The 24,877-nt window shown below is 38.9% G+C and overlaps 1 long non-coding RNA gene across 5 annotated transcripts in view; it reads right to left on the bottom strand.

Annotated features, from left to right (window-relative positions):
* Window positions 1-22,643, bottom strand: part of LOC138111305 (uncharacterized) — a 224,947-nt gene extending 202,304 nt beyond the window's left edge. For 4 of the 5 annotated variants that reach the window (XR_011151328.1, XR_011151324.1, XR_011151322.1 and 1 more), the window contains exon 1: window positions 22,393-22,598. This is a non-coding gene — a long non-coding RNA (uncharacterized lncRNA). Of the gene's footprint in view, window positions 1-22,392 lie in introns of all 5 variants that reach the window. The other variant, XR_011151323.1, reaches the window with a different exon arrangement.
* Between the last annotated feature and the right edge of the window lie 2,234 nt (window positions 22,644-24,877).

Genomic DNA, 24,877 nt, shown 5'->3' with positions numbered 1-24,877 from the left:
GCTAGGGAATTATTTCTCTTCAAAATCTTAAATTTAGATGAACCTTGACGTTTCTAGGTGAGAAACCAAAGTCTAGCTCCAGGTAATAGCATATATGCTATGTATGTCACCAATGAAATATATACAACAACTAAGACACATTAGTTAAGAAAGGCCCATTAGTCATTTGTGTGTTTACAACACAGTTCGTGCTGCTTGAACATAGTTCCCCTGACTTGATGAAGTATATACAGAACACCATTGTGATTTTTCTGCAGAACACTAGCTGGTATCGAGGAAATGCAAATACCACATCGTGCTGCAAGATCCAGATTCACAGAGTACTGTGGTAGCTGAATTGTTTGGAAAGACATATGGCATCCCAAGTGTAACAGATAGTTGAATCTCAAGGGGGAACCATTGTTCATTCATCTGGACCAAGTGACATTCTTTATGCAAGAATAATTCCTGATTAAAGGGTGAGTTTTAATGGAAACTAATTAGGCAACCTCTTTAGCCTGGGCATAATGATCAAATGAGCTGTCACACAGTACCTGATACAATGATCTCACTTGGTACAAGATTTTATTCCTTAGCAATTACACTCCCACGTTGCACTGCATGTGTTTATTGCCTGGAGCACACATGTCAAATTAAAGAGCAGCTTATGCACCTGATATTTAATTATTGCCTAGCACTACAGACAACCGGGAAATGTCAAAGCGAGCAGTCCTGCACTGGAGCAACTAAAACGGATATCTTCTCTGGCAAAGAAAAAAATAGAGATAAAATATGTATGGACGATTCAGTTGTCTTACAATTCACAGTTACAAAAAATGGCCTCCCAAATCTTAAATAATTTACCGTCGTGCTCAATGCAGAGAATACTCCCTGAGCAGAAGGGTACGTGAAACAGGTTCATCAGCTCACACGATTATTTGTATTAGAGGCATTTTTGCATGATTAGAGTGTTTACCAAGAATATGTTGAAATTTGAGCTGGCTTATATCAACTTCAAATACCAAAGGGATCATTTATTTATTCAGGTATGGACTAATTCACAGGTGTTAAAAGAAACATTCATTTCTACAACTCTGTTATCCTGCAGTTAACTTAAAATCATCCTTAGCTTACTGGAAATTTTCCTAAATTCCTTCATAGTCAAATCACCTCCTTAATCCTAGGTGTAATAAAGCTGAAATGAAAAGCCAGCAATACTAAAAGAGATGTAAGCAAAAGGTTTCCAGCAAATTGAGACAAGCTAATCTAAAAGAAAGTTTTATGGCTCCAACAGAGGCGCTGACAATAAGGTGAGGAAAAATCCATACCGCCCCAAGTTTTGAGTACAATTTTTAATATAGAAAAAATGTGCACAATATGAGAGAGTTTCTCTTAGTCATTGACCTGTAATGGAACACCCAAATAGAGATACGATGGTATCCTGTGGCTAAGAAAGTTGTGTGTGTGTGTGTGTCTTGGACCATTCTACTCCAAATAAAGGAATCTAATTACCCGTAGTCTTAATTGCACAGTCTAATACTAAAAAGGCTTAATAAGAGTGCTTTTGTATTTACAAAACTGCACAGCTTGTGAAAGAACCCTCAAAACATTTGGCAGGAATCCCAGCCGAGGTATGACTGACTGGAACCTCTAATGACTACAACATGTAAACAAGTGTTTTGTTTCGACTGATAATCATTAACTTCCAGTGTCAGACTTATCCCACAAGGTTTTGTTCACTCCTTCACCAGGCTGCTTTACAAAGGCAGCTGGTGCTAAGGGAAAGGGCAAGGGGGGGAGGCGGAAAGTGCAGAGTGCTATACAGTGTTGTCACTCTTAAACTAAAGTGGCAGTAGGCAAATGAAAGGGTCATGAGGTAAATGCTTCTAACAAGGAGCAAGCTGCTGTGGTAATTCCCATCATTCTTTGATGGTCCCTCTTACTGTGTGACTTAGTGACATAACGTGCTAGACCTCCTGGTTATTTTATTTTTTAATGAAGAAAGGTAATTTGAAACAGAGCCCCTCTGAATTATTGTTTCATGCCACTGTAGCTTTCAAAATTAAACATGCGCCAAAAGGAAAAAAAAAAGAAAATGGAAATTTGGGTTCTCTTTCTACTGTACTACTGGAACAATCTGCCTCTAAGTACTGCATTAAAATAAAAGACAGAGGAGCAGTTGAATACAAGTCCTATAAGGACAAATATGGTTGCATACATACCAGAAGGGAAGCATGTCAGAAATGACACAAACTGCCCTGGCTAGCTAAGCAACAGTCACTTTAGAAGTGAATTTCAGATGTACAGATCCTCAGCTAGACCAGCTCTGCTAAAATGCAGACACCATGGAGAAGCCTACCCGGATTCCTCATCATGCATTTACTTTATTATTAAAGCACTTCCCATTCAAATAATTTTATGTAAAAAACACTGACGAAGTTGTAAAAAATTAAGCCCATTATGTATAGCATTTAGTAAAACTTTGCAGTCTATAAACAAAACACTGAATAGCCCGTATTTACATTCTCAACCCTTTCATAGCCCGAGCAGTGCAGCTAATTTGGTAGTTTTTTAACCACACGGCTGTAGATAGCCAGTGGTTTCCAAAACAGCAGGAGTAGCTTTCAGTCTGCCGATCTAATACTTCTGTGGCTACCTGTGAGTAAAAGGTCATTTGTAACATCCATTTAACCATCGATACCACAGAGACTCCTTTCAAAGGTTTACACTTATTTCATGTCCTGCTAGGACGTTGCCTGTGAAACAAGCATTTCCTGCTCAGCTTCAGCAGAGCACGGCGGAGCGGGCTGCGCACGGCTCTCGCCACTGCACGAAGGAATTTATGCGTGCAACTCTCCAGCAGCTCTGATATACAACCCCCGCAGAATCAGGTAGGAGCTGTGAAGCAAACCCGGCTAAATTTATTTAAAAAACACTTGGCAAAGCAAGTTTGCAATTGTTTAATTTTCATTATAACTGCTGCCTCATGAGATAATGAGCCCTCATAACAGTGTTTTACATAAAAGCACATTATGCCTTTACGCAGCACACACAAATGGCCAGTGATTATTAACAATGTTAGAACCAAGGCAGCAGAAAGGCATAGATTTAGATGCCATAAAAGCTGCAAATGACTGTTACATTGTTTTAAGGAAACATCTTTAAAAGGCTCTTACAAATAGAGAAAAAGAAATATTTGTTACGTGAAATAGAAATTTATGATGAAATGTCAATCAAATTTGACTTCACAACAAGCATTAGGCACAAGAAGCAGCTAAGCTCATCACTGCTGCCACTAGTACTTTCAGTTTTAGGATTAGAGACAAAACGCTCCATAAATAATTTTTGATTTTACTTTTGGCTTGAATTTTTTTCCCTTGCCATTCCAGGATTTCAGTGTTTTGGAATGCTTTAAGAAAACATTCTCACAAAGTAAAACTTCAGAGAGTCCAAATCTGCACATTTGCCACTGATTTACAGTCAGGGGGAAAAAAAAAAAGGTCCAACATTTAAATGAAAGTCTACTAAAGAGTAAAAGGTCTAGACAGGATAATCACTATCTAAATTATTACAAATATTTTAGAGGCTTTTAGCCTCAAAATGTCACTCACAACATCATCTTGGATACAAGTGGGTCTTATTCCCATTCACTGAGGGGAAAATTAGTGTGGTAAAAAGTCTGATTGACAAAGGATGAATGTTTGGCTGTTGTTGGTTATTTACATCAATTCTCCAAAGTTATTCACACAAATTTGAAATTATTCAACTCAGTAGGCTCTGTTTAGGTTAGTTCTATTTTTAAATTAGAATGAAAGAAGAATCGTGGGGTGGGGTCTTAGGGGCATTTTTTTATTTGCTTTGGGTTTGGATTTTTTGGGGGGGTGGTTTTGCCCGTTTGTTTGTGTTCTTGAAGTTACCACTAACTAGAAAAGAATACAGCATCGTCTAGGATTTCTCAGAAGAATTACAGTGTTTTTCTCCATGTAACTCCAAAGCTCTACAAATGCATGTAAGTTAAATCATTTTTAATTTTAGCTTGTTCTGTTGCGAGGCCACATGCTGCATTTCATTTCATACATTAACAAAAGGTGTTCAAGAGCAAATGAGTTGTGAATGTCAATGTTTTCCCCACTAAAGATATGCTTCTATAAATATAAACCTTCAAACCTTCAACCTCTTTATTAAATGTGAATGTAAACAGAAATGTGAAATCAAGTATTTTAGACTTGATCGATGTAATCTATTGCCAATAATATTCTTTTTTTCATTTCCAACTATTATTATTTTATCTTACACAGACAGTAGCTTTTTCAAATGTGATATTCAATAAATATTTGTACATCCCTCTCACTAACCACAGGCCTAATTTCTTCTCCTCAGTTATTATAAACCAAATACTTTAGAAACTGATTTAGATAGCTCAAAGAATAAATTGGTATGTCTGTATAATTCATATAATATAGATTTTTGAACCAGATAGACAGGAGATATTTCAAACATGACTCTAAAATATTAATATTTCATTGCTTTCATTGGGCACTCAATTGTGAGCTGAGTTTAAGGCAATAAATTAGCCTTCCTTAAACGTTCATTAGATAGATATTGTTTCTCTAAAGTTGGAAATCTATCATTTGTCTCCAGTCACCTTTAACATTTAGCAGGTCTGTAATAAAAACACACACAAGCAACAGAAGCCTGAACATTAGCAGAGATGCTAAGAGGGCTATTAATTAAGCCACGTTAGTACAATGTGATCAAAAACAAGGCATCAGTATCCTTAGGGCAAAAACACATTTCAGGTCAAACTTTACACGCATGCACGCACATACACGTGCATGCATATATATATATATATATATATATATATGTACACACACACAAACAAGCACACTAAAAGATGTATACACCAGACAGACCCTTCCTTTATGATAAGTATAAGAAAAAAATGCATCAAAGTAACTATTTGCACTGGCTGCTTCATTTATTTGCACTGTGAATTATTTGGGATCAGATTTTAAAGCTCGTTTGGTTTTTGATCTGTTCAAAGCCCAAACCATTGTCTCATACTGTATATACCGATGGCCTGGCACCACCCGATGGCAGCCACCAGAAATGCACGTGGAAGTTCTTCCAGATGCGAGGAGAGAAATTAGCAACACCTATAATATATTAGGGAAAAGAAGCAGTGGGTATTTTCTCAAAAATAATCAACAGGTATTTATTCAAAACTAGCTGTCTTCTCTTAAACGCGTTTTAAACTGGTTCAACGAGTGTGATTCTTGCAAAGAATTTAGTGCTGTCCAAAATCCATTGCAGAGCAAATTGGTTAGTGAATGCTGTATTTGTATTTTTAAAAATACCATTAAATAATCACAGTTCTTATGATATAAAGGCTCATAACCAGATGGCAATTACTGTTAGGCCTTCTGTGACAGGAAAGTTGAGCTAGTGTTTCTAACTGCAGAGTAAAGGGTAAAAGTTAATAAATTGTAGCAACTAGGGAAAGAGAAATAGGTGGCTTCAAAGCAGACAAGGAAAAAAAGGCTTTAGTGATTTCTTAGCCACAGCAAGTGTTATTCAATCCTTACTTGGTCCATGATATACATTATGGATCATTTAAAAGGAAAAAAAACACCAATCCCCCTCCCCCTGCAAAAAAGCCCTATGCACCCCCTCCTCAATCAAATGTAAGGGGGTAAACAATTCCCATGGCTCCTCCATTCATCAGACAGGATAACAAACATTACTGCAGTATCAGGAAAGCTGGCCATTCCCAAAGAAGAGGTAAAGTCACAACTTCACCCCCAGACATCTTACTCAGTCACAGCCTTTGTGCAACTCCAAATTAGATTTCCAGCACACAGAATTACAACAAAATGAAAAGGTAATAAAAGCAGCCCAAAAAGCTTGTTCAAAAATCCTTGGAAACAACTCAGGGTCTTTTTCTCAGAAAAGCTTCTACTTGATATTGCAAGTTTAACTCTAAGCTGTTTTATGCTCTGGTGCATAGTTTGTTCTTCATTGCCTTCCTTATGAAGCTTGAGCTTTATCAAGTGTGAAAATAATTTCCTGCTGCTCCCAGAAAACAGTAAAAGAGAGCAAACAGCATTTAGAGTTATACTTTTTTGTTGTTTTGTTTAAACAAACACATAGGAAACTTGAAAAGGATGAACTGGTAAGGCATATTCTTTAATTGACAGATTGCTTTACTGTAGGCTTTGCATGAAACTGACTGTAACAAGCATCTCTAAATTTAAGATCTTCTGGATCTCACAAACTTGACCACAACTCCCCATAAGGAGAGTGTTTTGCAGCAGAATTCAGAAAACCACAAAACACCTTGTGCTTATGAGAGAAGCATTTGTATTTCTAGAAAAGCTTCCTAAGGAAAAAATCAGTTTTCTTCAACAGAAAAAGACACAAACAATGCTCCAGAATGAGCAGACCTTACTACATGTCCTTTATAGATAGAACAGAGGTGCAAAGGGATCTAATACTTCCTCTGGATGAAATGGCATGTCTGAAGCATCTTGTGTCTTACTCACAGAAACATCCTGTCTCTCTTTTCTTTATTCTCTAGGTAATAACCATACAAATGACAGAGTTTCATAGGATTCACTGAGAAAAATGGAAAAGACACAGAATATATTCTTCCTATGGTGGATTTTAACTCAGAAGACATTACTTGTCAGAAATTCCACAGCTTCAAAAGGAAAAGAAAACTAAACAGCAACAGCAAAGCTTGCAGCACTAAATATAATAGTACAATTTATATGTTATTTTCACAAGGATAAGCTGTTTTCTAAGGACAAGACAAAATAATCAACTCTATAGAAGCAGCTTGAGTAGTCTAAATATGTCCCAGTTAAAATTTTTAATGAAGCTGCAGAGTGAATGCAAATCTACAAGTCCCAGAGCTGGTGTAGCACCACGTAATTTCTAAGTAGCAGTGCCTGAGAAGTCCCCTAGCAGCACACTGCAGTTCCTGCTAAGGAACTGAGTACCCTTGTAACACATTAGTGGTCTACACAGCAGCATTCAATCAGTCCCTTTAATCCGTGGAGTGCCTTTTTTACTTTGTGAGGAATCTAACTCTACTGGGGGCGTTTGAACTGGAGGCCTTGGGATCCAAAACCAGCAGCATTACCAACGCCAGTGAAGGCAAACCTCCAGTACCTTTTAGCAGGAGTCTTGAGAGACCTGTAAAAACAGTGAGAGTCTCTCCCTTGCAGGGATACCAGTTATAAAGGATAAACCATTCAGCCAGGTTTAACAGAAACAAATGGGGGAAGGGGGAGTGGAGAAAATCCCACACAGGGAAAAGGGATGCTAAATTATAGAGGAACAGTAGCACATATGTTGTATTCATTCCAGGTCAGAGTTCACAAGGATTTAAATCCTGGCAGGGCCTGACTGCTTTCAGCTACCATCGGGCCAAATCCTCCTGTCTTTCATGTTTCCTTAAAAAACAGCAAAACTGCCAGGGACTACCGAATTATTTTTCCCCACTTAGAAGAATAGCCAGAGTGCTAAAATGAGAGGAGAACATGACAGAACTATTCTGGCTTACTGACAGAGGTTTCTTGGCGCATCTTCTCCCCCTTAAAGAAGCAGGAAAGTCAGATGCATAACAGAACAAGCCAACAGGAGAACAAACATTTCTCATAAAAACTCGAGGCAAAAGATGACTTGTTTCCCTGCTTGATGGGAGGACAACTTCCCCGGCTGCTGGAAGAATTGGAGAGCTTGTACACTCCTTCCCTAGAAAGAGCTGTCCCTTCCCCCACCTTCCTGCTGCTGTCCTGTTCCAGGTGAGATCAGCAGCTCTGAACTCCAGCACACCGGGCTGACGGGAAAGCTGAAAGGCTTTCCTGGGGTTTTTGGCTCACGACCTCTAACTTTCTGGGATGATGCCAAAGTACAGCTCTTTCTGTGCGTGTTGGCTCAGCAGCCCTAACAGGGTGAACTAGAGCCCAGGCCTCTAAAGGACAATTACTCATTTATGCACAATGAACCTACAAGCTCATAACAACCAGGACAAATACAGCACTTCAGGGTCAGACCCTGGTTTTGGGTAAACACGAGGCTAGTAACACAGAGTGCATGTCATTTAGATGGTTTTGAGCAAGTCCACAAAAAGCATGTGCTTGCACAGAGAAGGGAACCTTACCCCCACTTGACATAACACAGCAAATGTGGCTCTGTTTCTGCACGGAATTTGTTGCATCAAAAGGGAGAAATTTTCACTACCAGCCAGAGCTCTCCAAGAGACACCCTGGTCCAGAGAACAGAGTTCATGCACTGACAGACAACCTGATGGCTCCTCGAAACCCCTCTGAAAAAGCTACACAATAAATAGGGAGCACTTGGACCCAACATTTATGTAGTAATATAAAATATTAACTCCAGCCAGAGTGTACAGCCTTTGCCAAAGCTTGATTGGTGTTAGGTGATTTTGGCACAGTTGCTTACAAAGATTTCAATGGAAACCTGGGTGACTGAAAATCAAATGTAAAAAAATATTATGTAGTCTAGAATCTACCTTCAAATCCTTGTGCAGCAGAAGAGGTCAACCAGATAGCTGCTATTCTAAAGCCAAGGATAAATATTTAAAAGCAGCTTGAAAGCTTTAAATAAAGAAAATAGTGATACAGAAGATACCATGGAACCTCACCTGGCTAGCAGCTTATTCTGCAAAGCAAAACCAAAAAAGGAAGAAAACATCAGTGGACATGGGAAACCAAGCAAAAAAATATGTAGCTGTCATTTCAGTTAATTTCTGTGTTCGTTATTCATTAAGTCTTTTGTCTACATCTACTGATAAAAGGCTTTAATCTCTGTACTTCAATTCCAAAACTCTATGAATGACAATTTAAGGCATTTTATTTACCCCATATTTTTAAAGATGTGGTAATTAAAATAATCTGTTTTACACTTATTAAAAATAAATTATTGCATATTTTAATGTTTTTCCTCCCTGCAACTTTTTCTTAATTAGTTATTTAAACTGCGTTGAAAATCCCAAGCCAATACATTTCAATATTCATTTTTCTATTTTAATTTTTCAAACAAGAAGAAAAGTTTCCCTCTTTAAGCTGAAAATTCAATTTAAAAAGCAGATTAAATACTCATTGGTGTTATTTTACATCGTTCACAGAGAGCTTTTTTTCCTTCAATATTTATTAATGACGACATTCTTGCATGTACACATTATCTTACATCTATTAGCATCTTTCATCTGAAAGGAACTTGGAGAGCTCTAACAAACAGACACTTTTGTAACTACGATGAGGGACTCATTCACTATTCGAACCCAAACCTCCCTGGAAGAGAAATCCTTCAACTGTTTAAAAGTCCACAGCAACGCTGTGAAAAGAAGCAAAGAGCACCTTAGTGAAAATCAGCAGAATTTAGTGCAACATAGACCCATTCCCTCTTGCTCCCATGGAATCTTACCATAAAATTCATAAGGTAAATAAATCAACCATCGAGGCTGACTGGCAAAGTGTAATTACTTCTGTTGGACCCTAAGATATCAGGCCTTTTATCCCTAAATAAAGGATTAGTAACCTGCATGTTCCCAAATCAGAAGTGGCTACCCATACTTTAGATAATTTAGTAGCACCTACCTTCAATCATGTTGCTGTTTTAATCGCTGAAGAGCAGTGGACTACTTCAGTATTAACAAACAATTACCAAAAAAATAACCAAAATCTGGGTGCCATATCAGCCAAGACCCTCAGCAGATGTCAGCAGGTTCTAGGTGTATGCCATGGCCACAGAGCAATGCTAGAGAGGAGGCTTCACAAGGATACACATACAAATGTACGTGGTTTAAATTTAATTGTAATTACAGACTTTGTGAAAACAGAGCTTCAGGGGAAGACAGAGGCTTAATTTCAGCTCGGTTGGAACCGAAGCAATCATTACACAGTGGGGAATGGTACAAAGAATGAACTCAGTAAGCTTATGCAAAACATGACTGAGTTTAAAGGGTTCCTCTACACTTTAAAAAATAAAATAACTTTGCTCTTTGACTTTCTGTGTTTTTGCACCAAGACATAGCATAAACTAACTTCTTCCAGAGTGAGACACACTGTGTTTGGCTGGGATAGAGTTAATTTTCTTACACCTCTAGGCACAAATGTTGAATGTGTCATGTGTTTTCTACAATGTAAAAATACATGTTTCCCATAATTTCTGATTTTCTAACTAATGTGCTGTTAGATGAGTCACTGTGTCATTTTGTTCCCATGATATTGGTGGTGACTGAAATACTTCTAGTTTGGCCAGCCTGTTTCTAGGCTTTCAGGTAGATGCCCAGGACAAATTTGCAGGAGGGGGAGGTGGGTGATGTTTGTTTAGGGGTGGTTTTATGTTGCTGTTTGGTTTTGATTCTGATTTGGTTTGGGTTTTTGCCCCTTCACCTATTCCAGTATGTTTCCTTGTGCAGACGGGTGTTTTATTCATGTAGAAGGTAAGGAGGTGAAATATGAAAACACTGCCTTGGCACAGGGTGTTTCCCAACAGCCAGCATCATTATTATTGCCTGCACTGTCTAATGCGTCCCTAATAAATATTGTCTTGCTCTTTCATGCTAATCATGTCATTTAGTGGGCAGTGTACACCACTCTCTCTTCAGCTCTCTTAATCTCTTTAGTGTTTGAGTGGTACAGTATCTTTCCATGTAGAACTCAGTTTAATTCAGGGCAAGATGCCACAACTAAAGATGAAACTTTTACTAACTGCTGCAAAGAACATTCCAGAGATATGTAAATTCAAATTCTTTATGTTCCAATGTCTCCTTCCCAATTTTCATAGAATTGTTTAGGTTGGAAAAGACCCTTAAGCATTGAGTCCAACCACTAACTCCGCACTGCCGAGGCCACCATTAAAGCAGGCCCCCACGTGCCAAATCTGCATGACTTTTAAATACCTTGAGAGATGGTGACCAGGGTCAGAAAGAAGCAGCAATTTTCTCAAGCTCACTTTAGAAAGGAGAAGCAGAGAGAATCCAGTACTTGCTCACACATGTATCTATAGCAATGGAAACTCCATGTCAGACTGGTATTCTACATTTCAAATTGGAAAAATGGAGCTACACAGCTATGAATTCCTTGCTAGGAGTGAAGAGGTTTCTAGTCTAACCTCCCAGAAACAACTGCTATCACCTACCATGTCCTGATTAAGTATTCACAGCAATCCTCTTTGCTCATGCTCTGAGCACACAGAGTAGATATCTTTCCTGATACCCAGGGCTAAGGGTTAAAGGGCACAGCAAAAGAACCCTGGTTAAGTTTTGTCCAACTCGGGATGCATTATTCCATATAAGTACACATTACACTAAACTGGAACAAGAGAGGAAATAAGAGATTTATAAATTTATTATATTGCCCAATAAGAGGACATCAGCCTTATTTCCTTTCAAAAATACATCAGGTTCTTCTTCTTTCCTGGGGGTTTCCTTTCTCTATAGTTCAAGTGGGATGGCCAAGCCACAGGGAAATGACAGAGCACGTTGCATCCACAAAAAATCTTAAAACCGAACAGCGTGCCCAAACCAATGATTATTTTACTTTATATATTCAATGTGTTATTCCTGCTTTTGGGCCCAAATTAACCCCCTAAAATTATGTAAATTTCTATCTCAAATTTATTACTTTGTAAAAGTATTGTACCTAAAATATCTGGATTAGAACTGGACCAAAAGTTTCAGTCTAATGCTGAAGGTGTGGATTTTAAAGTTTTAATATCTGCACTGTGACCAACTGTCCACTAGAGTAATTCTGTAAATTGAAAGCTCTGAATAAGAGCAGAGATCTGCAGATTCCATTGCCAAATCAAAGCCAAGTATATCTACTGTCATCATAATGTCTTTATTCACAAAAAGGGGGACACATATGTGCACATAGATATTCTATGCGCTGCCTGCAAATTCTCTTTCTATAGGAATTACATTGTTGCAAAGCAGAGCTAGGAAAGCTCTACACTAAGGCTACATCCCTGTGGAAATACGGCATGAAAAGGCTTTTTATTTTTAAAGATAAATTAATTTTTTTTGTATAATTGAGTCACAGTTTTCATGTAGCACTCAGCCTAGGGATGTCTGCAGGAGAAAAGAACAATATCTTACTAAATCCCTTTTAGGATCATTAAATTTAGATCACAAAACTCTCACAGGCATGCAATTCCAAACATGTCACAGAAACAAAAGGAACAACAAAAAATGACAAGCTTCTCTTACATTATTTTCCTTCTTTACAATGATGTTTAAGGTAGCAAAGTGTTAATGAATTCAGTACAATGTATCATGCATTGTGTTAGAACTTTTATATTGTTGAAAAATTGTCATATTTGGCTAGGCAGCTGCATGGAGAAAAAAGCTCTGACAATATCTAATTGAGTCTATTTTTACTGTCTTTCAGATAACATTGTTAGAATTATGTACTGTACATATTTCTTATTTTTAGTTTCATACTCCCTCCCCCCTCTTCACAGCCCTTCTCTGCAACACTATTTTATTACTGCTGATATAAATCCAGGTCATTACCACAAAAGAAGAGTAAGTCCTATTCTGTAATGTTGAAATGGGGCTACAAGCTGTTATGTAAATCACTATTAATAACAGAGTATTCAGGACATGTGCCTCTTAAAGGCTGGTCCTTCTTTAGAACACTGACTGGGACACAAAAGCCTCAAGCTCCGTCTCCTACTTTATCATATGCTTCCTGGGCATTTCTGAGCTAAACATCTCGTATCTCACTTGCTCTTTTCTGTAAAATGGGAATAGCAGGATATTTCCTTTGGTTTTTTCTACCTTTGGAAACGAACGGTGCTTCAATGCAAAGCCTGCCTCTTCTGTGGATAGATCATGTCAAGTGCAACTGCTCCAACTCATACACAAAATTTCTGGTATTGCCATGGGATACTTCCAGCACAACTTTTCATCTCTCACCCTTACTCAACCAACCTATTCACTTGTGATTTTTCATGAGTTTCCCAAGCCCCCACAGCCTTGTAGGAAAATCAGGTAGGTAAGTTATGCACACAGAGAGAGCAATTTTCTCCAAGGATAGAAAAATAATGTCTTGTGCCTCATCCTTTGCAGTAGCCTGGTTAAGAATGTTGCACGACACTAAGAAGGACTGTCAGAAAGTCTTTTTAAAAGGAGATGAATTGCCTGGGGAAGCACACACCAAGCAGCACCACCACTGATGAAGTCCAGGACGAGAAAGTTACTCCTCTGCACAGCAAGCCAAGAGGACTAGATCTTCAACCTCTGCAAATGGAACTACTATGCCCTGCTTCCATGCAGGGGAACAGCTCACCAAAGATAAAGCAAGCCAGCCGGAGGAAATAGCCTCGGGTTTCCACACAGAAATGCATGTATTTAAAAATACTACTATTGAGGTGAAATCACTTAAAAATATCCCACCATTTAAAAACAACATAAAACTTCACACCAATATCATCCTATCCCCCACAACTGTTGTTTAAATATTGTTTTATACCCAAGGGCTCAAGAAACAGACTTCTGGGGACAAAACCCTTTATGAAAATTTTAAACAGCTGTGACCCAAGAGAGCATTTTGTTATGTGTACACTAGGGACACTATCAATAACTGGGCTTCACTGGGCTTTGGAGGAAAACATTTTACTGAGAAGAAACAGAATTATTTCAGGGACAAGGTACAGGAGAAGGTAGTAAGTAAACAGGACTTTCAAGATGGGAAAGAAAACCACGTCACCAAAAAAACCCCAAAACCTAAAACAACAGAAAGCCACTTCTCAGCTTCTTTGGTTAACTCCTACTAGCACCACCAAGATTTTTCCCCAAAAGTAGTGGAAAATTATCTCCTCTTGAACTCTGAATAACATACATTCATGTGGGTAAAATGAAACACTAAGCAAGAAGTCAAAATTCCAGAAACTGAAACTAGTACATTTAGTAGAAAAACTAAACTTTTCCTTTCTTTTACTTTTTTCCTCCCAACAAAAGAAACATTGCATTTAGAGTGAGAAGCAAGATACCATTTTCCAGAGAACTGACAAAGTAAAATACAAATTCTCTGTACCTTTTCCTTGTCCCTTACCTTCCAATACCATCTCTATAAAAACACATTTTATCATTTTTCTGCATGACACCTCACATTCTCATGATAGGAATCTAATACTGAGACATTGTTGTGAGTGATTCAAGCTTGTGTAAGCTTTTAGGTGCCCACGGAGACACTGATTACTAGAGAAACAGGAGTTTAAAAAAAAAGGAATGAAAATAGAACTTGGAAAGCATGGCAGTCTCAGGGAAGAATAGTTGGGATCTAATGAGGAGCTGTACCTGTGAAACCTAATAGCCAGAACAGAATTAGCCATTCAGGGTGACTTACTCAAAATATTCTCAGAGCAGGTTTAACAGCAGAAGTGCTCCATACCAATATAAGTGCAGCTGTAGATACAAGTAACAAATGCATGAGTTAGTAGGACCTGCTCCTCTGTTACAGATGCCCAGAGGCTATGGACAGACATCCAGGATATGAAAATGGATACACCGTATAATCAAGACCATAATGCCCACGGCATTCACTTCCATTTAGCCTGCAGGCTTCTGAAAGTACAGGGAAAAGTCTGGTCGGTTATGGGAACTGGCATTACGTATGTATTGCCAAAGAGAGCAAAATTCTCTAATATGATAACACCACTTTTCATTTTTCATGAGTTTCCTGATTTACAGTGCATAACATACTGGTTTGAACAGATGGATTTAGGAATCAATTGTCTTGTGTGCAAACTCGTCTGTTATTAAAAAAAGGAATCGGTATAATTTTCACATGTGGGTCTACACAAAGACTCAAATGGAATGTCACCAACTTTGTAGGCTGAACTATAATAACTTTAATAAAGACTCTGCCCATGTACCTCTGCCAGTTCCCACCAGAGGTGAGGACTGGGTCTCTCATGAAAAGTTCTTTAAAAAAACCTAATTAAATCTGCTTGACTACTACCACTCACTGTCTAGAGTTACTATGTGACTGCATATAAAATAGCAACTGCTAATGACAAAAACCCAGAAATACTTAGTAAAGGAGGCTTCCACTTTCTGAATGCAAGATGAGCTGTAGCTTCATAATGATTGCTATGACATTTATTATTAATAGTATATTTTTGGAAATAAATGGCTATGCTGAGGCATTTTTTGTGCAACATTCCATCTAACCCTTACCTGTCTACTGTTCATACTCAAGTTTTCAGTTTAACATGGGAAAAGAAGCATAAGATGGTCATTTTCTGTTCAGTTCCAAGCCAGACACAGGATAATCATATGTATGAACCTCCTACACAAACACAGAATATGAGAGTGCTATATCAGCTCCTGGCCTCATAGGCGTATACTTCATGTAAAGTCTTCCAGAAGGGGTTAAATCTCCATCTTGGAAACAGCACCTTTGATCCATAGGGCTCATGGGAGGCACTTCTAGTCTCCCACTGCTCTGATAGTTTTGTTCCTGATTTTCAACCTGAATGTACTCATGGGCAACTCATCCCATTTGTTCCTGAGTGTTCAGTGTTCTTGCATCTTCACTTCCTCTATCTAGTCTGCTTCCTTCTGCTGTTAAATTTTTCTCCCTCTCTCTTCTTTCCTTCCTGTTTCCCTGCTGTCCTTGAGAGTTTCTTGGGTAAATTACTGTTTGCAAGGACCTACTTGACAACAAATTATTCATTTCCATTTTGCACAATTATGCAAGTAATTTATTTAAGGATCCTGTTGAATGTGTATACATATAACACACACAATTGTTACTAGTTACTGAATTATCAAACAGCTCAACATGACACAAGTCAAAACAGAGACTTTATTTTTGTGTCAGTAAGAACACTCACACTCTCTAAGGCAAGAAAATATTTTTTAGGTCTTAGTTCTGTTTATGGCAAAGTCTGTTTTCAGGGTGGTTTCCTACCATAGTGGAGTCACAGAAGCAAGAGTCTTCTCTGAATTATCTCTGCTTCTGGCAATTGTCAAAGAAAATACATTGAACTAAACACAACATTAATTTGTCCCAGCATGTGTCATGCAAGCAGCTCTTACTGCAGTTGCAATATTGGGCCAATGTTCAGGTTTTTGAATAGGTTCCTGACATAAGTGTCAGTCCCACACCATCCTTCATTTTGAGAATTACCTTTAATAAAATTAGCAGAGACTGACTGTACATTCTTCTCTAAATACTGAAAAATCATTACAAGGAAACAAGAACATTCATAAAGTGGCAAAAGTTCAAAGAAGCATCTATAAGAGGATGTAACCATATCTCTATTGTGTTCCTGCTTGTAATCCAGGCAGCTAACTGGTAGGACATGAAAGATGTACTAGAAAGTAAACTCAACTTTAAAACATCAGAAGCGAAGTTGAACTTCATTAGCCAGTGTACAAGCCATCTTGAAAATATGGAGAAATTAAGCCTTGTGCATGGTTTGAGGCTTTTTGAAATTTACACCCTTAATATTTAAAATTATGCAATTGCTGCAAGGCCTCCCTCTGTCTCTTTTGGAAAGTCTAAAACAAAACTTTCATTAAAGGAGACTGCAAGCTTGTCTGTGGAGCCAAATAATTTCCTCATATCCCATTTAAGAAAAATCTTATTTTACAGGTCAGCTCTGCTTACCACACATGCCCATTTTGTAAGGGCTATAACTCATGCCAGCTAGACTAGCAGATGGGATGCAATAGAATAAAGAGATTATCCTGGTAATTTGGGAGAAAGGAGTTAATTTGGCAGCTCCATCTGATTAGAAGAATGTGTCTTTTCGATTTTGAGACTGACCTCATTTCTCCCATTACAGTAGCTTTTCCTTTTTTTGTTCTTCCTTCAGTTCTTCCTCTCTTGTCATGTACTACTCTTCTTCTGACTCTGTATACTCTGTATTGTCCACCTTCTTCCTTGACATGTGCTGTCTCACTGGAGATCCACCTCATTTCCTGCTCTTCTCTCTGTTCAAAGCAATTCCCACACTAGTCCTTGTTCCAGAAGCATCTCATTCCCACCATTTAGGGAAAGGTTTCCAGCCTGATAACCACCTTTCATCACACACACAGAACAAAGCACCCCTCTGGGTTTCACTCCGACCCTCCCCACACCAAGTCTCTGGATATTCCCAGCACTGGGTGTCCCAGACATTGTGAAAATATCAGAAAGACTTTTGGTCCTAGAGGCCAGGTCCTTCTCTTCCAGGAAGGAGAGCAAGTATGTCACTGCTGCTTTGATTCACCACAGATTCCTCAGACATGGAGCCAGAAACACATTCCTGCTGTGTTCTTCAGCCAGAGGTCTTACAGCCCACATAAGGGGGTCCCAAATCAACCTGCTCATTAGGAGTTCTGGAGTGTGTTTATTAAAAACTAGGACTTTTTTCCATGGAGGATAGCCCAAGAAAGAGAAGGAAAAACCAACACCTTTCCATTGAACACCAAGTTCTGCTCCACTGAACTGAGAACAGATTTCAGTCTCAGGCCATCTTGTTTGAAGTCCCCAGAGATCACTGACCAAATGCAGACTACAACTGTTTTACCATTCTCTCTTCTCATATCCCCTCTTGTCACCAGGAGATACTCTGTGTACTGGAGCTTACACAGAATAAAACCCATCTATGCTCTACTTCTGTGTCTGCATCCAGATAGGGTGGCTTTTGTCCTTTTGTGCTGCTCAAAAAGCAGAGAATCTTCCCCATTTATTGATTTCTAGAACCCTAAAGGTTTTGAAATAATGCCTTTGCCTTTCAGGCCAGAAGGGTTGGAAGTCACGGCATAGGAAACTGGCAACAAAGAAAATGTTTTTTGAAAGCATTCACTCAGAGATTCAGAATTGATCTGCGGAGTGCGTTCCACTTGTGCTTGCTTTTCACAACCATTAGAGCAAGAAAGCTCTTTTTGCACTCATGCCCTGCCAGAGGGGTGGGAGGCTGCAGATCATGGCCTCGTGGACTGTGCACACCCCGGCTTGTCGGGCAGCCTGGCAGAGTTGGTGCCACTGCACAGAAAGGAGCCAAGGCCTGGGTAGAAACCCACCCTGGTTAAAGGGAAAAAGCATCAAAAATATCAGGTATTAGGGAATTTCTATAAATCAAGACCATACTCTGTCAGGTAAGAAAAAAGGAGGAAAAGGCAGTTGAATATTTTCTTACATCACTTATTGGTGTATACCTGGTAATTCAAACAAAAAATTACAGCATGGAAATGTGTATCTGCCCCAAGGCAAGTAAGGGAAGAGCCATCTGTTTAACCTTTAATCAAGGCCAGCTCAAATTGCTCTATCATGTCTACAGCCATGCAATGAACCACAGAAAAGACATTATTGCAGAAAATAAGTTATTTATCTCAGTGATCTCCTGTAAACTTCACATTTTCTGTGTAATCTGAGAAGACTGCCAAAATGCTGTTTATTTATTTCCTAACACAGAGGGTGCTTCAACGGACTTTCCAAAAGCAAAAGTAAAAACCAAGCAAGCAACTCTTTTTCTGTCACAGAGCAGACAACTTCCTCACTGCTGGAATGCAAGACCCCAAACTTCCTTGACATATCTCCTGCACATTGAGACAAAACAGTACAGGAAGGAATAGCTGTTTGACCTCTCTCTCTACTGACAATAAGCACAACAAACATATGGGATGTATCTCTGTGGTGAGAAGAGCAGGCAAATTCTTAATTTATTTAATGTTATCAGAGGCTGGAAGTATTCTGTGACTTAAAGGTCCCCTAAAAACTCGGGCTTTTGTGAAGAGATTATTTTGTCACCATGGAAAGAAATGCATTCAGAGATCCATTGCCCTGAGACTTAGTGGCAGTGTGGGGTTACAACCATCTTCAGGAAATTAGAATCAAAAGGAACTCAAAAGCACATCTTCTCAGAATCCATTTCACTACTTGAGTACTTTTAGAGAAAAAGAAAAAAAGCACGCATACTTTAATTTTTTAAAAAATAGATGTTTCTCTAACCAGTAGTCCAAGACTCCATGGCAGGAATATTTGACAGCACAGTCTCTCATCTTTCTTCTGCCATCTTTATACCATGCCCACATCAGAGACTTTCACCCTTCACAGCTGCCATTCTTTTTCAGTAACCAATACTGAAAATATAAGATTTTAATAAAAATAAAATATGTAATATTGTAACAAACAAAAATCAAACAATAAAAATCACTGGAAAGACCCACTAAAGATTTGGACATATGAAATTCCATTGCAGCAACCAATTCAGAGGCACCTGATCTTCAAGGTAGAATCCATAACCCTCAATTATACCTCTGGGTAATGACTAAGGAAAGTCAATTTTCTCAAAAAGACAATCTTCAAACTAACTGTCCTCTGTGCTGGGAGCTGCTAAAGCCATGGAAGGGTGTTTGCTAACATTCTGCAGCTATTCCAGTGTAAGGTCCCAGGAGAAGGGTCGAGGTTTCCATCCATCAGGGATCCCCATTGCAGATGGGCTGATGACCCATCATCATCCTTTCCTGGTCCCAAACAGGTATCATGACCGTCTGCATCAGAGTGTGTGAAACCTGTGTATTCTGCTGCGTAATTTGTCACACTGAGTCAGTTCAAATCTCCTGTAGTGTTTCTGAACATGCTGCACAGATTTTTACCATCCCATTCACACTGTTACTTGGGGTTCTTCTTTAAGGTTGTTCCCTTTGTTGGCCTAAGAAACTGTAACATGACAAAGAGCAAAAAGTAATTTCAAACATATCAATTTCTATGTTTGCATCTACTCACAAAGCTGCTTATTTTTACTGAAAAAGAAGTCATCATTAAAATTCCATGGAACAACCACAGTATCTATATCTTTAATGGAATTTCAGAAGATGGGCTGTTTCTCAGGAGAGCCATTCTTAGGCCTAGACTGTGTTATCAGCTCTAGGAAAACAAACCGGAAACCAGTTAAACAAACCTGAGTTTATGATTTCTTCCTGACAAGTTGTGACTGCTCAGAAAGATCTTTTTAATGCTTTGGTGCTACCACCATAATGAAATATCACAGATGTTCACTCAGATCTACAGCAACACAAGGATAATTTTCACCATGTCAAAAATACAATATTGTACTTCCTACTCATCTTCTGGCCACAGCATGACCACAAAAGAAAAAGAAGAGAGTGAAAAGGAAAAAAACCCCAACATTGTGGGAACTGTCTCCTCAGGAAAAGGCTGGAACTTCAAGTCTTGGCACTATTTATGCATGCTATGATTTCTTATGCACAGTCTCTATAGCATGAAAAAGCCTACATCAAATATGACCATCTTCTGAAGATTCTGTGTGGGTTTCAAAAAATCGCTTTGCACATTCCGGTGCTAGTAGGTACCCACACTGAGTTATGAATAACTCCCAACATGTCTCAAAGCCAGCAAGCCTCTGGCACTACTTCAGGATATTTCTGGCAAGAGAGAGTTTTCCTACAACCATCATATTAGACTCAGGTAACGTTTTGGAAAAGGATATTCTACCTACTGAGCAACCTTTTTTTTTTTTTTTTTTTAAGAATGGGTCACCCAAAGCACTCTTCTTTATGTATAAAGATATGCAAATAGACTTTTAATCCTGGTTTCCCCAGAAAACAAGGCTGATGCAATCACATTTGTTTATCTGTTTTTCACCAAAGCTTCCCACATCAGCACATTTGCAAGTAGAACTAGTATCAAAGACATGTTGAGTGAAAACAGGCTGTCAATAGAAGGAAAAGTTCCAGGCTGGGCACGTGCACTTACTGGTCCCTAGAAAAGTTTACACTGGGGAGACCAAAATAGTTTTCTCCTGTTGAAAAAAATTGGATGATAACCCTAGGGTAAAGACAGGAGATCCTTCCAAGCCATGGGAAAATGTCAGATTTCACTATCAAGCTTTATATGCGCTTCCACTGAAAGCTGTCCACAATAGTTCTTATACTCCTGCAACTCTTTGCTTTTACCTTTTACGGTGTTCTTTGTATCAACGTAGCTCAACAACATTAGAGCTCAGAAATAGCCTGTTCTTGGTGTCCTTGTGCACATCTGTGCACTTTCAAAGCTACTCCATTGGTTTTGTGTTCCCATTTGGAAAGAGAATTTGCACCGGATACACCAAGAAGCAATCTGGGCAGCCAGGTCCTGTGCATCAACCTCATCCATTACACAGGCCTCTAGGAGAGAGCCCACATCTTCTAGTTCCTTTATGCACACACATTTTCTGAAGATTTATTTTTATAAACCGTATCCCAGTGACACTATAAGTGGACAACACTCTCAGGCACAGAGTGTGATTTTTGGGGAGTCTTGTGCAGGGCCACAAGTTGAGCTCAAACATCCTGATGGGTCCCTTCCAGCACAACATATTCTAGGGTTCTATGACCCTTCTTCTTTCTCAGTCAAAGTGGTAAAATCAGTATGACTTAACTTCCAAAAAGCAAGGACCAACACCAGTTTTTTGCAGCATGGAGGAGAAAGAATCTAGAGCTTTAATTCACTCTTAAATCTAGTTTAGAGCTCTGAAAATATATCTATATTTGCACTGTGTTCCCATTTTGCAGATAAGTGATAAAAACTCAGTTTTCTTCATGCTTTCAGCTGATGGTAGGCAGATTTTACATGGTTTTCTTCATCTGATTCTTACTTTAAATATATATATATATATATCCAGGAATGAATGAGAGCATTAGCCTCCACACATTCTGTACTTTATGCTATTTACTACTGGATAGCCCTGGAATATTTGCAGCTGGCTGTACTGTGTTTTGTACAATGTAGCTCTTTATCGTGTTTTTTATCAAAGAGCTGTGGTTTAGCACAGAATGAGGCAGAGCTGCATTGAAGCTGTAATGTGGTTCAGGTTACCAGATTGCATTTTGATGATTTGGTATTAAAGTTCTCAACACACACACAAAAAAATCAACATTTAAGAAATGCAAGTGAGAAAAGCTCTAAAGAGAGACTGAATAAACTATACCATTATGGAGATTTTGCCTCACTTTCTATATTAAAACAAGTAGCTTTGAATCAATACAAGCGAATCTCCCTATTATTTTCTTTCTGAGGCAAATCTTACACTAAACTTTTGCTAGCAGAAAGTCAGGGGTGTGAGGACATGGGATTTGCAACCAGCACAGCTGTGCTGGCAAAAGGCCCTAACATAGATGTGGTTTTACCGGCAAAATTGAACTTTTGCCAGCATAGCTAATTTCTCTCTTGGGAGTTAGTTTTGCCAGTACAGCTGCGTCCAGACTTGGGATCACTGGCGTTAGAGACATTTACAGAGCTGCCATCACTGACTTCCAAGGGCAGGCACACTCTCAGTCTCAGCAGAGCAGTGGTTTGTCAACACATGTGCACCTTGGGCTGACATTGCAACCATGGCCACCTAGCAAGGAAACAACCAACCAAACAAAAGAGTTACCTGGCTCCTCCAGTGCTGCTTCCAGGATCCTGAAGCTCACTCCTTTTTTTTTTTCTCCCTTTCTTTCTTGTCCTGACTGCTTGCTGTAGGGGTAGCACAGAACACTAAGCTAAATTTAGAAGGAAAGTTAAATTATCTTATTACATTCCCTCTCTCTGGCCACCTCAAGCACATCACCTTCTCCCCACTGCCTTTACTCTCCAGGAAGTCTTTGTGCTTCTGAGCTCAGCTCTGATTTCAGCTGATGCCTGTGCTAATAATTGCTATCAGCTGCAGTTCCATCACCTAGTTATGGTCTTTGCACAGCTGCCTCTTTCTCATCCTAAAGGACTTCTGCAGCATGGTGTTTCTGATGTGCTGCTGAAAGTGCTGATCCACTACCACCTACATCCCCTTATTCAGCTTTTCTGTCTTTCTCAAGCATTATTGCTTCCAGCTTGTAGTCCTCTTTCAAACTGCGATCTCTCCTTTTTCTGTGGGAAACAAATTTGACTCCTGCACTAGATATCAGGCAGGACTGCACCCCCTGCACATTTAAGACAGTTTTCTGCTCTAGTCAGAGTGCAACTTTTGTAGCTGGATGATACAGAACACAATTTTCCCCCTGTGCCTCTTCATCACTAATAATCCGAAGTTGTTCCACATCAGTATCTGCAGAACAGTATTTTGATTTCTTAATAACTCCTCCTCCTTGACCTTCAGTTAAAAAACCCCAGCATGGTACTATTCCTGCTGGTAAGGGAGAAAGACCAATCATAAAGTAAGGGATTATTTTAAATCAAAACAAGTAAAAAAAAAAAAAAGTAGGAATATTCTGTTTTCTACCACTTCTAAAAGCAGACTCCAGTGAAAATGGGAAACTGTCTTAAACAGTGATTTCAGCACCTCAAGAACTTGGAAGCAGGAAAACAATGACACTGTAAAAATATTGAATGCTTTTCCTTAAAATATTATTTTTAATGCTTCTATATATAGATGATTTAAACAACCACAAAATACATTACTTTTAAAAGACTGTTGTGTTCTTTCTTGTGATTTAAACTGATCCATCTGAATCTGTCATTTAACTTGAACTTTTGATAATCAGCTCACTGTGAAATTATAATTCCTAGCATCCTTTGAGGATGCCTGCTTTTAGGTTTGGTTTCATATACAAATACACAGGCAGCAAGTAAATTCCAGCAGGGCATTTTGCTCTGTGCCAGCCACCAGCACCTCCAAAGAAGCTCCCATACTCAGCAGCTTTAGGGGTGCTCTGTGAACATGCCCAAGAGGTTGCTTTGTTAAAGTCTCTCAGCACAGCAAACTAATGCCTTGGTTACTGATGTCCTCAAACAAATGCTACAAGTTGTATGGAGAAAGAATAAAAGTCTTGAGTGATATTTGAAAAATAGAATTTATGTATATCAAGTGTTAATAAATGGCGATTCAGAAAAAAATTTTTTTTCCTCCTACCCCAGATGCATTATTGTAGGTAATTTACAAAATTGTTCCTTAAGAGGGAAAATTAAATGCCAGAAAAATCCCACCAGAAGATAAGGAATTCAGTTCTGATGCCAAGGACCTTGCATCCTTTTTGGCACAGGGGTATAGAGATGACGGAATAGGGCTTGCCCTGACCATGCAAGTTTTATCACCATGACTAGGATAATCTCCCAGGAGATGAGTGATGTGTTTACACATCAGCTGGATATGAAGTGGCAAAGAGAGCCAGCCTCTCAGTAATGCTACACTTACCCTGAAGGCAGCTGGATGTACCACTCTGCAATGGGGATCCCTGATGGATGGAAACCTCGACCCTTCTCCTGGGACCTTACACTGGAATAGCTGCAGAATGTTAGCAAACACCCTTCCATGGCTTTAGCAGCTCCCAGCACAGATGACAGTTAGTTTGAAGATTGTCTTTTTGAGAAAATTGACTTTCCTTAGTCATTACCCAGAGGTATAATTGAGGGTTATGGATTCTACCTTGAAGATCAGGTGCCTCTGAATTGGTTGCTGCAATGGAATTTCATATGTCCAAATCTTTAGTGGGTCTTTCCCAGTGATTGTTATTGTTTGATTTTTGTTTATTACAATACTCATATATTACATCTGCCTCTTTCAAACTGCTGACACATAACCTTGACCTTAGCTTTGCCTTTCTGCAGCATTTTGTCAGCAAATCCCCAAAGTTGTTTAATAGCCAAACAAAATAAGTAAACAAGCACAAGAAGTAAACCTGCAATGCTTCCAATTATTTGCTATTTATTATTGGCATTGAAAAACTTTTATTCATTTTGGAGGTTATTAACTAATTTGCTAAACACACCAATAGCTACTTGGGTTTCGATGAGGCTTCTACCAGTTTTAAGTATTACAGCAAGCACACAAGACTACCACACTGCACAGATGAATCTGGCCTTTAAAATGTAAATTTATTTTCCTCTACCTTTATTTTCTGAGTACACACAAAATGGAGTTAGAACAAAGCCAGTTGCCCTAT

This window comes from Aphelocoma coerulescens, chromosome 5, assembly GCF_041296385.1.
Source record: "Aphelocoma coerulescens isolate FSJ_1873_10779 chromosome 5, UR_Acoe_1.0, whole genome shotgun sequence".
NCBI classification, from domain to species: Eukaryota; Metazoa; Chordata; class Aves; order Passeriformes; family Corvidae; genus Aphelocoma; species Aphelocoma coerulescens.
The sequence above is the reverse complement of the archived record's forward strand: the minus strand, read 5'-3'. Positions and strand labels throughout refer to the sequence as shown.